The sequence below is a fragment of the Ambystoma mexicanum genome, chromosome 9, assembly GCF_040938575.1.
Source record: "Ambystoma mexicanum isolate Mex_15411 chromosome 9, UKY_AmexF1_1, whole genome shotgun sequence".
In the NCBI taxonomy this organism is placed as follows: domain Eukaryota; kingdom Metazoa; phylum Chordata; class Amphibia; order Caudata; family Ambystomatidae; genus Ambystoma; species Ambystoma mexicanum.
In genome coordinates, this window is record NC_090931.1 from 1,529,838,866 (window position 1) to 1,529,852,518 (window position 13,653).

General features: G+C 49.3%; 1 pseudogene; it reads left to right on the top strand.

Annotated features, from left to right (window-relative positions):
• The window catches only part of LOC138487562 (zinc finger protein 420-like), a 27,172-nt pseudogene extending 22,834 nt beyond the window's left edge, over window positions 1-4,338 (top strand).
• The last annotated feature ends 9,315 nt before the right edge of the window (window positions 4,339-13,653 follow it).

The following is a 13,653-nucleotide window of genomic DNA, read 5'->3' on the forward strand; positions in this document are numbered from 1 at the left end:
TCAGGAGAGCAGTTTCCATGCTTCTGGCAGCTCTGAAGCCAGACTGGTGGTCGTGGAGACAACCACCAGATTCAGTGTGCAGATTAAGCTGAGAGATGGCAGCTTTTCCAAGAGTTTGCCCAGGAAAGGAGTGATAGAGATCGGGTGATAGCCTGAGAGGAAGGATTGGCTGATGGCTTTTTTAGGAGGGGGGCATAAGGGAGTGCTTAAGGGGGAGGTGAAGGTTCCAGTAACAAAGGCGTGATTGCAGAAATCTGCCAAGGGTGGAGCAAGGGTGTTGATGTGGTCCTTGATGGCTCTAGATGAACAGGGGAGAACCTGTTTTGACAAGACTTTCATAGATCGGAATTGAGTAGAAACATCCTCCGGGGTGAACAAGGGAAAGGTAGAGCCGGAAGGAGGAGAGACGGCCACAGGTGGGCCAGGAGTGGAGGAGGAGAGGGTGGCAAGGATGTCCTGAGTTTTAGAAATGAAATGGGAAGCCAAGGCTGTACAGAAGGCTGGGAGGGAACAGGAGAGGTAGAGACTGCAGCAGCATTGGCCAGCTCCTTGCAGATTTTGAAGAGTTCTGCTGAGTTGTTTGATGCCACAGAGACGTAGGCTTGAATGTGGGCTCTTCTTGGCAAGGACAGAGAGTCTGTATTGCCTTTGGAGCAGGCCATGTGCAGATGTGGGCGATGCAGATGGTGGGTTGTTCACTTATCCAGAAGAATTTGTGAGGTTTTTCAAACATTCTGCAAGGAATTGTATGCTCCGTGAGAGGCATTTGACTATGCCCAGGCCAATGCATGGTTAGAGGAAGCAAACTTGAATAAGGTAAGGGACGAGCAAAACAAATCTCTTGATGCATTTTATTTTAGGATGTTGAATGGTCATTTATTTATTTTTACATTTGTAACTTCTACTAAACCCGTAGGCATCATTTGACAGTCTGGGATTGGGTAAAGCGCCGGGGATAGACAGACTGACTGTGACAGTGTACAGGGTTTACAAGGAGCTACTCACCCATAAGCTCCTGGAAGTATTTATTGAGGAGTTGTATTTGGACAGGCTTCTGATTTCTATGCTGGAGGGTCTGGTTGTGGTACTTTCTAAACCGGGCAGGGACCTTAGTGAATGTAGCACATATAGGCCGTTCTCCAGCATGGGGTCTGGCATGGATTCACATGCTCATGAATATTCCCTGTCGTCAGGCCGGGAATCCTTGGTAAAAGAAGAAACAGTTTCACTTGCACTTACAAACTGTCTTTCTCCTTTAAACCAATGACTGGGCTCTGGGTCATACTGCCCCCAGCCAATGTCTGCCCTCTCCCTAAGCCCCTTCTCTGGCAGCCATCTTCCGATTTTTACTGCACGTTCAAATGTTGGGAGTCCATGTTTTGCTCCATGAGTTTTTCTATATTTTCGTGCTTTTTTCGATAAAAGTTCTTACAGTGGCATGGCACTTTTGTAAACTGTATGTTGTTTTACCCAATTTTTCAAAGAAAGTGTGCTGTTGCATTGTTTTAAAAATGTTTTTGAGGCAGGACTCCCTGGAACAGGACTTCATTGGTTGGGGCACACTCGCCAGACTCTTGTCACTTGCGCACATATTTATGAGAAATATTTACATTCCATCAATTAAAAGAACTGACCAGCTGCGTCTGCATGTACCCAAAGAGGAATGACTACCTTCCCGAATCAGACCTTTTTATTTATTTAAGAAACAGTGGGGGTCATTACAAGTCCAGCAGTAACCCGCTGGTGCTATCAGCACGTTGCCGGCAGACTAACACCCTTTCCGCCGCCTAAGATCCCGATGCCACTGGGATATCAGGTACCGGAAAATGTTAGTCCCCATTCCTGTGGACGGACTCCATGAAAATAGGAACTCTGAAGCACCGGCACCATTAGTAACGATGCCGGTGCTTCCATGACAACTGTGCCTACCGGGGCTGATGCGCCCGGCAGGTCAGACCTGCCACGCATGGGCGCTGGCAGGCACAGTTGTAGTACAGCAGTCCGGAAAAGGTGCCAGTACTTTGCTCCTGGCACCCTTATTTCCAGACCGCCGTACTTGTAATGACCCCCCAGTGTCTTAAAACATTGAAATTCTATATCCAATCATTTTCTGATGGTGCATGTGGTGTCAAAGGACACTGGGTGGCTATCAACTACAGGGTGTATTCCATTGCAGGGATCCTTGTGACAGAACACAACGCTCGAGCTTCGCTCTCGTTCTCGACCAGATTTCACTTGGAAGCCCTAGGGGAAATCTATCCTTGTAGGAGATGCTAATCCATCTGCCAACCACTGGAACACTCTCCTTGATAATCTGTGCAGTGTGAAGGATTGGTACGTTTTAAGGAAAAGAATGACTACGTTTTTGTTTAACTCCTGTCTTTATGGTACCTGGCCTTCAGCCATTGATGAGGTTTGGCACTGAGATAGATGCTCCATTCTACCTCCTCTTCGATGACAATAACAAGTCTATAGTTCAGCAACACATTTCCTATACTCAAAAAATGCTTCAACTAGTGAAAGTGATTTTCATACCCCGGTCTCACCTATTAATGTATGGGGACGGGGCACATTTCACTAGATTTGTACTCTATAATGTGCACAGGGCTCAACCTTTACACTCACCATTAGCTAGTGATAATTGACTCTTGAGAATTAAGACATTAGGCCTCATCACGAGTTTGGCGGTAACCCTTAAATGCGGCGGTAACGTTATTACTGCCACATTTAAGGGTCTGCCAGATCATAGCCTTGGCGGATTTCCCCCCAGCTCTAAGCTGGGGGGAAAACTGCGGCAAATTTGCCAATTTTCGACACTATTACCGCCGGCGGATTTCCCGCCGGCGATAATAGCGCCCATTTTCTCCATTGGGCCCAATGGGGAATGAGGAATTCCCGAATGGGCCCAATGGGGAATGGGCACTAACAGTTCCACCAATCTCGTGATCCGGCGCTAATAGCGCTGGGGGGTTTGGTGGTAGGGCTAATGGCGCCAGTAGTAATACTGCCGGCGTTACTGCCCAACTCGTGATGAGGCCCATTGTGTGATGTGTAAAATCGAGGTGGGGAGTGCCTTTTTATGCCTGGCTAGTAGCTTGCAACTTGAAGTGTTGCCCCCTGTTGTGCATGTAGTATTCTTCAAACAAGTATATTTTGTCTGTTTCTAGCTTCTAACTGGTGAAGCCTCAGAAGTGGTTATACTGTTATATTTATTGAGCATTCAACTATTCTGGAGTTTATAATTCCTGCTTTCCAGTCTTAGCATTTAGCTGAGGCAATACACAAATGGCTCCACTCAGGATCAATCAATACGTGAGTGGGTCTAAAAAGAGAATGAACAGTTCGGCACTAGGTCTATTCATTGTTTAGGCTGTTTGATGACATGAAATAATACAATGGGCGTCTGCTTCTTTCAACAAGGAACGAGCAGACATCAGGGGATCCAGGCTGGGGAGAGGTCCTACGAGTGCACGGAACGTGATAAGCACTTTAATTGGGCGACACACCTGAGAATACATCAGAAATCCCACGCAGGGTAAAGACTGTTCAAGTGCTCAGAGTGTGAGAAAAGCTTTAGTTTCAGCTCAAATCTCTCCCGTCAAGAGCCATACTGCTGAGCGACGATTACAGTGTACAGAGTGCAAGAAAGGATTTAGTGCCAACTTATCCTTGCAGAGGCATGGACAGACCCATACTGGTGAGAAACCCTATAGGTGCACAGAATGCGCTAAGCGCTTTAATCAGGCAACAAACCTGAGGTCTCATCAGGCATCTCACACTAAAGAGAAACCACACCAGTGTACAGTGTGATAAAAACTTCCTTCAGAGCTCAGAACTGTGTAAGCATCAGAAGATCCATACTGGGGGGCGACCATACCAGTGTACAGAGTGTGGGATAAGCTCCACACAGAGCTCAACACTGCACAGCCATCACAAGATCCATACTGGGGAATGACCATATCAGTGCACAGAGTGTGGGAAAGGATTCACTCAGGTCTGAATAGTAGCCATCAGATGACCCATACAGGATAGCGACCATACCAGTGCTCAAAGTGTGAGAAACGCTTCACACAGAGCTCTGCGCTGAGCAGCCATCAAAAGGTCCATACTGAAGAGTGACAATACCAGTGCTCCGACTGTGAACAAAGGTTTACTTACAGCTCACAACTGGACCGGCATCAGAGGATCCATTCAGGGGTGAAGCCCCATTAGTGCACAGAATGCAGAAATATCTTCACTCACACCTTAACTCTGAACCGTCATCAAAGGATCCGTGCTGGGCAGACACCCGCTGAGGTGCACTTTAAATGGGTTCCTCAGCTGATGGCATCTCCTTGATCACGGACACAGCAAAGGCTGTAAAAGTGTATGAAGTGTAAGTAAAGCTGCATTTACAGCCACGAAAGGATCATACAGGAAAGAAGCTGTGCAGTTATTTGCGTTGTCATAAGTATGTCAAACTGGTATTAATCCTGAGATGATGTCAGAGATCAAAAAGCAGGTGATTGGAACAAGAAAGCTTCATTGATGCAGAGCCTTCATAACCAACAATATACAAGCTCTGCCATTACTCTTCTGTAAACAGGGCCAAATTATAGAATCCAGCGCAGAAGCAGCGCAAGCACTGCGTGCCAAGAAGGAACGTGTGCCTTCTGGCGCTAACCAGCAATTGCGCAGCACGCGTATTCATGGATTTCCCAAGGCATCAGTAGCCCTGGTGCAATGAACAGCAAGCAGTGCTGTTAGGCAGAATCCTGTGCAGTGCCCTTAGGGACCACTACACACAATTAAGACTACAGGTGGCAATACAAGTTTTACCTTTGGTACAAGCCTGTACTACTAAGTTACAGTGGTAGCAGTAGCGGAGCAGCCAGGCTTATCTCAAGAGTATATGAGCAGTAGCAGAGATTACACAAAGGGACCACAATTACTGTGTCTCAAGCAAACACTGACTCAAGGTTTCAGGTAGAAAAATATAAGTACATTTATTTTTAAACCATTTGTTATTAACACAACACTTCTATTAATTCTAAAACCACATGTAAAATATACTACAACTAACCAATTCACTTTGTACAGTATTATTCGAGGTAAGTACCCTCTGTTTGAATGGACCGGTGTTATGAACAGAACGCGTTACCGTGAATACAATTGTGATCACTTTTGACAGTTCGGTCTACTAGTGATACGCGTATCCGCGGCAAGAAATGCTACCGGGGTAAAAACACACTTAGCACCCGAGATACCCAGAGAGAGTTGGGGGCAAAAATCACAGGCAAAGAGTCAAAGGGCTAGAGCCAAAGTCAAGTGACACCGGGTGCATGTTGTCGAGGATCACACAGTCAGACAGTTTGAGATTCAACGTTGCCAATAGTACTTCGATATTATCAATGTTCGGAAGCAAAAGTTATAAGATGGAGAGAAAAATAAGGACAAGCCTTAGTGTAGAGCATGGGTGCACAACATACGGCCCGCGGGCCAGTTGCGGCCCGCCATGCCCTTTTGACCGGCCCGCGAGGCACAAAGACTTTCCTAAGTCTTTGTTGTCTTCCGGGCCGGTGAAAACACTGGCCCTCATTGGCTCAGCACACACGCATCACGTTGCTCCTACGAGCCATGTAATGCGTGTGTGCTGCACCAATGGAGGGCCAGCACTACGGCTGGCGTGGCCCATAAGGCTTGATGCCGGAAGGCATTTCAGCCTTGGACCATGCCAGCCGTAGTGCGATTCCAGCGACTTCCAGCTTACCTGCGCTTACCTGCCTGCCTTCCAGCACGTCTCCGGTAAGTGATCTGTTTGTGTTTGTGTGTCGGGTTTGTTTTGCTTTATGTTTGTGTGTATGAATGTTTGTGTTTGAATGTATTTTGTGTGTATGTTGAGATGCGGGGGTGGGGGTGTGTGTCTGATGTGTATGAATGTTTGTGTTTGAATGTATTTTGAGTATGTTGAGATGCGGGGGTCGGGGGGTGTCGGATGTGTATGAATGTTTTGATTTGAATGTTTTTTGTGTGCTGTGTTGGGGTGGGGGTTCGGGTCTGCATGGGTGCTTGTTTGAAAGTTTGCTGATTTGGGGGGGTGGGGGGTTCGGGTCTGTATGGGTGCATGTTTGTGTGTGTGCTGAGTTGGAGGGGGTGGGGGGTTCGGGTCTGTATGGGTGCATGCTTGAGTGTGTGTGTGCTGAGTTGGGGGTGGAGGTTTGGAGCTGGGGGGTGGGGGGTTCGGGTCTGTATGGGTGCATGTTTGTGTGTGTGCTGAGTTGGGGGTGGGGGTTCGGGTCTGTATGGGTGCTTGTTTGAGAGTTTGCTGATTTGGGGGGTGGGGGGTTTGGGTCTGTATGGGTGCATGTTTGTGTGTGTGCTGAGTTTGGGGGGTGGGGGTTCGGGTCTGTATGAGTGCATGCTTGAGTGTGTGTGTGTGTGTGTGCTGATTTGGGGGGTGGGGGGTTCAGGTCTGTATGGGTGCATGCTTGAGTGTGTTTGGGGCATAGTGTTTGGTTGGGGGTGAGGGGCCCATGGGGCATAGTGTTTGGTTGGGGGTGAGGGGGCCTTGGGGCATAGTGTTTGGTTGGGGGTGAGGGGGCCATGGGGCATAGTGTTTGGTTGGGGGTGAGGGACAGGGGGCATAGTGTTTGCTTGGGGGGTGAGGGACAGGGGGCATAGTGTTTGGTTGGGGGTGGGGCCATGGGGCATAGTGTTTGGTTGGGGGTGGGAGCCATGGGGCATAGTGTTTGGTTGGGGGTGAGGGGCCCATGGGGCATAGTGTTTGGTTGGGGGTGAGGGGGCCATGGGGCATAGTGTTTGGTTGGGGGTGAGGGGGCCATGGGGCATAGTGTTTGGTTGGGGGTGAGGGACAGGGGGCATAGTGTTTGCTTGGGGGGTGAGGGACAGGGGGCATAGTGTTTGGTTGGGGGTGGGGGCCATGGGGCATAGTGTTTGGTTGGGGGTGAGGGGGCCATGGGGCATAGTGTTTGGTTGGGGGTGAGGGGGCCATGGGGCATAGTGTTTGGTTGGGGGTGAGGGACAGGGGGCATAGTGTTTGGTTGGGGCTGGGGGCCATGGGGCATAGTGTTTGGTTGGGGGTGGGGGCCATGGGGCATAGTGTTTGGTTGGGGATGGGAGCCATGGGGCATAGTGTTTGGTTGGGGGTGAGGGGCCCATGGGGCATAGTGTTTGGTTGGGGGTGAAGGGGCCATGGGGCATAGTGTTTGGTTCGGGGTGAGGGGGCCATGGGGCATAGTGTTTGGTTGGGGGTGAGGGGGCCATGGGGCATAGTGTTTGGTTGGGGGTGAAGGACGGGGGGCATAGTGTTTGCTTGGGTGGTGAGGGACAGGGGGCATAGTGTTTGGTTGGGGGTGGGGGCCATGGGGCATAGTGTTTGGTTGGGGGTGAGGGGGCCATGGGGCATAGTGTTTGGTTGGGGTGAGGGACAGGGGGCATAGTGTTTGCTTGGGGGGTGAGGGACAGGGGGCATAGTGTTTGGTTGGGGGTGGGGGCCATGGGGCATAGTGTTTGGTTGGGGTGGGAGCCATGGGGCATAGTGTTTGGTTGGGGGTGAGAGGGCCATGGGGCATAGTGTTTGGTTGGGGGTGAGGGGGCCATGGGGCATAGTGTTTGGTTGGGGGTGAGGGGCCCATGGGGCATAGTGTTTGGTTGGGGGTGAGGGGCCCATGGGGCATAGTGTTTGGTTGGGGGTGAGGGGGCCATGGGGCATAGTGTTTGGTTGGGGGTGAGGGGGCCATGGGGCATAGGGCCTCATTACGACCCAGGCGGTAAGGGGTTTACGGCGGCGTAAACAGCGCCAACCCTTACCGCCTGATTACGAGGTCCCTTAGCGCCATGGAGGTTTTAACAAATGCTTTTAGCAGGTGTTAAAATCCATGGCGCTAAGGGACCTTGTTGTTAATTACACCACCGTAATTTACGGTGGCGTGATTAACGCCTTCCCCACTCCCATTATGCCCTATGGGGCAAAAATGGGAATGGGGAAGGGTAAATGGGTAAATGGGGACTTACCGCCCCACTCACCTCGGAATGGGGCGGTAAGTCCGCCAACCACCATGGCGTAAACGTAGTTTACGCCATGGTGGTAAAGGTACGACCCAGGCGGTAACTTACCGCCTGGGTCGTAATGAGGCCCATAGTGTTTGGTTGGGGATGGGAGCCATGGGGCATAGTGTTTGGTTGGGGGTGAGGGGGCCATGGGGCATAGTGTTTGGTTGGGGGTGAGGGGCCCATGGGGCATAGTGTTTGGTTGGGGGTGAGGGGCCCATGGGGCATAGTGTTTGGTTGGGGGTGAGGGGGCCATGGGGCATAGTGTTTGGTTGGGGGTGAGGGGGCCATGGGGCATAGTGTTTGGTTGGGGATGGGAGCCATGGGGCATAGTGTTTGGTTGGGGGTGAGGGGGCCATGGGGCATAGTGTTTGGTTGGGGATGGGAGTCATGGGGCATAGTGTTGCACTCCAAGAGTGAACCCAATAATAAAGCTAAAACAGGCAGTTAGGAGATGTACATCCTTTGCTTTTTTGAGGAAACCTGACTCATTGAAGGCCATACTCCTCTTGGGTAACCCAAACAGCAAACTATAGCAGTCCAAAATAACGGAATGTCCAATCAAGGGTCCATAAAATATATATAACTTAATTAAACAGACGATATACAATAACTAAATCGAAATAAATGATAGCAATGGAAAATGTGTAGTACAAAATGTAAGTTTGAAATGCAATAAAAATCGTTACCCCTCAAAAACATCTTTTTCCATGTGTTTAATACAAATTGGGGGTTGAAAAAGCCTCCTGACATGTCCCGCCTACCGCCCCGCCCACTTTTACTTTTCGGCCCACTATAGCCCTCATGTAAGGTACTTTCGGCCCTCTGTCAAAATCAGTTGTGCACCCCTGGTGTAGAGGAATAGGGATTTCACCCAAGATTCCTCAAATAGGACACAATACCTTTCTCAAAGAACGAAGCTGGTGCCACGGCAGTTGTTCCTGTTGGTTTCCCGCAGACCCACGCTTTCCTGCAACTTCAGCAAGAAGGACGATGAGGGGGTCCGCACCACACAGGGATGAGACCGGCAGCAGCAACAACGAATAAAAGGTGCGCTCCTTAAAACCAGGAGAGGCTCTTCAGGTGGCTATCCGGACCTCTACAGCAGTGTGCAGCGATTTCGACCATGAAGGCGACCTCTGAATGAAGAAGATGAGCTGGTTATCCCCACCAGGCTCAAGGGAAGAAGACTCCGGACTGGATCTCCTCTTAGTCGTTGAAGGGTAGATAGCTCAGGACTGCAGCAGGGCTTTACCGGTACGGGGTAGTTGCAGCAGTCGACCTTTCCTCCACTTCTCGTTGGTTCCTTGTAGTTCCAGTGGCGGCTCTCTGACTTCCAGCCCAAGGGGACCTGCCTTTTATGCGCAAAACCCCCATTCACACAGCCTGGCTGTCAATCATCCAGCAGGGGGGTTGTCCAGCCCAGACAACCACCTTGCCCAATCATGACAAAGTGCGACTTGGGTTTCCTAGGATACCCTGTGTAGGGAGTGACTACACCCCTCCCTCACATTCAGCCCAGCTAGACACCCAGGCGCCTTGAGGAGGGCTTCTAGGTAGAAGCCCGCCAAAAGACAGCGAACAAAGAAGGCAAACCTGGTGTGCTGCGCAAAGTAAAACACAAGAAGGATTTTAACAAAAATGGCGAATAAACCGCACCGGAGCCAAAGGAAAAAGCATTTGGTCAAGCAGGTTTAAGTTTGAGGTTAACACAATAGCCTATATTGTTACCACGGTTATATAAGATACCCGCAGTAGAAAGTTAGGGTAGATACCACTGCCACATCTAAATGTTAAAAGAGCGAAACAATGCTCTAGGAGGTACAGATAGAAAGAGTTAAGAGTTAACCCTTCCAGCACTCTATATAAGATGCTGTGTACTGGATCTGTGGTTAAATTTGACTAAGTAAAGTTAATGTTAACTTTACCCTTTTCTGGGGGACAGTAGTCGCCTCAGAAATGGAGTCGGTGGGAGTCTGAACGACAACCCTGTGCCACTGCACAGAAGGTGCTGTCTGACACCCACAAAGAAGGGGGCTACTGAAGTGGTGTACTCCAGAGCCCACAATCCCAAAAACAGGTAGAAACACATAGCAAAACACAGAGTGGGGGAAAAGCTCACACTCTTACCAAGTGGAAAGAAATAACTCCAAAGATCCAGCAAAGCTGCTGAGGGACTCACTAGGTAAGGGAAATTAGCCATGAAATGAGAATTCTCCCTAACACTTGCCCTCCCCCCCAGACTAAGGGACAGGAGGATTTAATCCACTCCTGGGTGGTTCTCATACCTTTAGTCAGTTACAAACATCCTAGAGAGACCATCAGCATTTTGGTGGTGACTTTCTGCTCTGTGCTCAATGGAAAAATCAAATCCTTGGAGGCAGATTGACCATCCGAGTAACTTTGGGTTTTCCCCTTTCATTTGCATCAGCCATCTCAAGGGTTGATGGTCAGTCTGAATGGTGAAGGTAGATCCATACAAGTATGGTCTAAACCTCTTCAGTGCCCACACAATAGCAAAACATTCACCTTCTCTTGTTGCCCACCTTGTCTCAGTATCCTTTAACTTCCTGCTGATGAAACAAATGGGGGTGTTCCCTACCTTTCTCATCCAGTTGACTAAGGACTGCACCTATACCTACATTTGAAGCATCAGTTTGTACGATGAAGGGTTGGTGATAGTCAGGAGCTCTTAGGACTGGAGCTTGACAAAGGGCTTTCTTCAGACCTTTAAAGGCTTGATTGCACTCCTCATTCCACTTGACCTTTTTAGGAAATTTGGGAGAAGAGATGACATTCAAGGGAGAAGCTATGGTCCCATAGTTCTCTATGAAGTTCCTGTAATACCCAATGAGACCTAAAAAGGCTTTCACTTGGGTCTGAGTAGTAGGGGTGGCCCAGGTTTGTACAGCTTGTACTTTGCTAGGCAATGGCCTTATGTCACCTCCTCCTACCTCATGTCCAAGGTAGACCACTGAACTCTGACCAATTTGACATTTGCTTGCCTTTATGGTCAGATGGGCCTGCTCCAGAGTCTGCAATACATAGCCTAGGTGTTCAATAGGTTCTTTCCATGTAGGGCTGAACACTGCAATGTCATCCAAGTATGCCACACAAGTCCTCCATCCCATTCAGAACTTGATTGACTATCCTCTGAAATGTAGCAGGTGCATTCTTTAATCCAAAAGGCATTACCTTGAATTGGTATAGGCCAGCTGGGGTAGAAAATGCAGTTTTCTCCTTGGCATGGTCTGTCAGGGCTATTTGCCAATAACCTGGCGTTAGGTCAAAGGTGCTGAGGTACTTGGCTGCACCAGGTTTGTCCATCAGCTCATCTGTCCTAGGTAAAGGATGGGCATCAGTCGTGGGGACTGCATTTAGAGCGCTATAGTCCACTCAGAATCTCAACTCCTGGGATCCTGCCTTTGGTACAAGCACAACTGGGCTAGACCATGGACTAGTAGAGGGCTCTATAACCCCGAGATCAAGCATCTTACTGCCCTCATTCCTTATATGGGTTCTTACATTGTCAGACATTCTGTAACCCCTACTTTTGACAGGCAGACACACACCAGTGAGTACATCATGATGGCCCCAAGGGGTTAAGCCTGGTGAAAGTGAGAACAGGGAGGCAAACTGATTCAACAGTAACTTATACTCATCCTTCTGGTCAGATGTGAGACTGGAAGAGAGATTTACTCCTTCCACTTGCTCCTCTAAAGGTAAGCCTCTGAGGAGGTCAGGCAGAGGTTCACTCTCCTCCTCCTGTGCTGAAGCTAGAAGCAAAGCTCCTATGTCAGGTCGAGAGACATATGCCTTCAAACGGTTGGTGTGAAAGACTCTGGGAGCCTCCTTAGGTTTGTCTAAGTCCACCAGATAGTTCACCTCTCCAATTTTACCCACAACCTTGAAGGGTCCTATCCATTTGTCCTGCATGGCCCTCTGCCTTGTGGGGACTATAACAAGAAGAAGCTGGTCTTGAGTAAACTCAACCATGTTAGCCTTCTGTTTATGCCAATGTTTGACCAGAGCCTGACCAGCCTTCAAGTTATCAGTTGCCTCTGCCACCATGTGTGACATTCTCCTCCGGAGACCTATCACATAGTCAGTCACTCTGACTGGCTTGGGAGAAGGAGCACTCTCCAACCCCTCCTTAATCAGGGCCAATGGACCTATGACTAGATGGCCATAAAGAAGTTCAAAGGGACTACATCCTACTCCCTCCAGAGGGACTTCTCTATATGCAAAGAGAAAACATGGCAGTAGAAGGTCCCACTTTCTTTTAAGGGGTTCTTCTAAAGCACCTATCATGCTCTTCATAGTTCTGTTAAACCTCTCTACCAATCCATTGGTTTGGGGATGGTAGGCAGTTGAGAACTTGTAGGTAACTCCACAGGTTTTCCACATGGCCTGCCTGTAGTTGGACATAAAATGTGATCCCCTGTCAGATATCACCTCCTTAGGAAAACCTACTCTGGTAAAAAATACCAAGTAGGGCCTTAGCCACAGCTGGAGCCGTAACAGTCCTCATAGGTATGGCTTCAGGAAATCTAGTGGCATGATCCACTACAACCAGGATAAACCTGTTGTCTGAAGATGTGGGAGGGTCAAGAGGACCAACGATGTCAATCCCGACCCTCTCAAAAGGAACTCATACCACTGGGAGAGGCACTAAGGGTGCCACATTCTTGGATCCACCCTTGCCAGATGTTTGGCCAGTGTGACAGCCTCTGCAGAATTTGTCAACTTCTGAACCCATCTTAGGCCAATAGAAGTACAGAGAGAGCCTTTACTTGTTCTTCTTAAAACTTAAGTGACCAGCCAAAGGTATCTCGTGGGCTAACTGCAGAAACTGGAGTCGGCTCACTAGAGGTACTACAAGTCTTTTGCAGTCTCCAGGGGTTGACTTAGTTGGTTCACTGTAGAAGAGGCCATCTTCCCAGTGCAACCAATACTTCCCAGGCTCAGTCCCATTGAGCTGAGAAGTTGCCCGTTCGTGAAGACCTTCCAAGGTAGGACATTCTCGTTGTCCCTTACTGAAATCTTCTCTGTTGGGTCCACCTTCTGCCAGTAAAGACTGCAGCTCAGGATGGTCAACAGGGTCCAGCTCTCCTACCAAGGTAAGATCCTCTTCTAGATCTGATTCCTCAATATCTAGTTTAACCATACAGGGTTGAACCTCACACTCAGCCTTAGCTGGTGTGGGAGTCACAAGTGTGACTTTGGGCAGTCTGGCCACAGGAGGACTTGCTGGTTTCTTGCTGGCAGACTTGGGTTTCCCCTTGGTCTTTCCTTGCCCTGCAATGGCAGCAAGTAAGTCCTGTGGACTTGGGGTGATAGTTTCCTCTATCATGTCCCCAGGAGAGCCTCTCAAGGTTCTCTCCCTTGCAGACCTTGTGAGCTCCTGCTTCCATCTGCTGGGGGCCCTGGGGGTACTAGACACAACTCCAAGAGTTGTAAGGTCATTACCCAGCAGAACCCTCCCAGGTACGTTATTTTGCATGCTTACAGGTATCCTGACAGTCATGTCATTACACTGGATGAGAGCTGGTAACTGGGGAACCATTTGCACAGGCCCTCCAACTAACTTGGTTAAGTGTTTGG